Raw genomic sequence first — 1824 nt, forward strand, 5'->3', positions numbered from 1 at the left:
AAACATGTATACACACAAGCACACCATATATATGCACACATGAAATGAAAAAACACCCAATTTTCCTTAAAGTTCTCAGTATCTTGCAAGGATTCCTGCTGATATTTTCCTTGGGACTGGGGGCTCATTAATGTTCTTGCATAAAGCCCCAAATGAAAGAAAATTCTGAAAATACTAGGCTCACATCCACAAAACATCTTGGACAAGTTGTTTAACTTAGTAGCTGTTTTTAAAAAATATTTTATCTAGTATTTTTATTTTATATGTATGAGTGTTATTGCCTGCATGTATGTAAGTGTACCCATGTCATGCAATGTCTGCAGAGGTCAGAAGAGGGCATCAGAGTCCCCTGAAACTGGACTTACGGACAATTGTTAGCTGCCATGTGGGTGTTGGGAATTGAACCCATGTCCTCTGCAAGAGCAGCCAGTGCTCTTAACTGCTGAGCCAACTCTCCAGTCCTAGAAATTGTTTGTTTGTTTATTTATTTATTTATTTATTTTTTTTGAGACAAGGTCTCCTTGTAGCCCCAGCGCCCTGGCACTACGTAGACCAGGCTGGTCTCGATCTCTCAGAGATCCACCTGCCTCTGCCTCCCACTGAGTGCTGGGACTTAAGGGTGTGTGCCGCCATGCCTGGCTAGAAATTGTGTTTTTAAAAAAAGAGGACATTAAATCAGAAGGGAGATGGATTTTAGAGCACCAGGGAGAGATGGAGGGAGGTAATGGTGGGTGGGTATGACCGAAATACATTGTATAGATGCATGAAAACTTCAAAGAATACAATTTTTTTAAAAAAAGTGAAAGTTGATGTTTTCTAGAGCTGAAGACAGTAGATGCATTGAAGTTTAAAATGACTCATTCACTGGGCATGGTGGCACATGCATTTAATCCCAGCACTTGAATGGCAGAGGTAGGCATATCTTTTTGATCAAAACCAGCCTGGTCTATATTGCACAGTGTATCTGGGGTTACAGGGAGACCCTGTCTCAAGGAACAACACAAAACCCAAACCAGAAATTGTATTCACCAATTTCTACTTTACATTTGACCCCCAAATAATTCAAAGATGAAATACATTATCGGAATCTACTGGATTATTTTCTTAAGACATGACTCATGTATCCCATGCTGGCTTTGAATTCCCTATGTTGCAGACAGAGGTTGTACTTGAACTTCTGATCCTTTTCCCTCCACCCTCCAACTCCTGGGGTTACAGGTGTGTGCCACTATGCCAAGATTATTGGGTACTGGGATTGAACCCAGGCCTTCATGCACAATAGGCAGGCACTCTACCTATTGAGCTACATCCCCAGTCCAGTATCTAATAGTAGAAACAAGACAACCAAAAAGTAAGTCTTAAAAGTCCCTTCCTTACTCCAGAAATAGAAATAAAAGATTTTAAAGCCACTAAAATTTAAAGCTTCCTTTAAAAAAAATGAACAGAGGGGCTGACAAGATGGCTCAGCAGGTAAGGGTGCTTGCCACCTAGTCTAATGACCTGTGTTCATCCGCAGGACCCACATGATGAAAAGAACCAACTCCTGCAAGCTGTCCTCTGACCTCCACATGTGCCATGGCACATGGGTACCCACATAACACATAAAAACATGCATAAAACATAAAATTAAACAATGATTTTTTTACAAGTAAATCTGAGACATAAGATGAATACTTCAACAGTTCTTCCAATCCACAAAAATGATCAACAGTGAAACTTATAACACTAAGCAGAGGACCCGAGCAATTCAATGAACTGTGACTTCCAACCATATTAGAAATCAACATTGACGTAATTAAAGACCATGGCAATGTCTAATTCTTG

This window comes from Nannospalax galili, unplaced genomic scaffold (assembly GCF_000622305.1).
Source record: "Nannospalax galili isolate Female #2095 unplaced genomic scaffold, S.galili_v1.0 scaffold842, whole genome shotgun sequence".
Lineage (NCBI taxonomy): Eukaryota > Metazoa > Chordata > Mammalia > Rodentia > Spalacidae > Nannospalax > Nannospalax galili.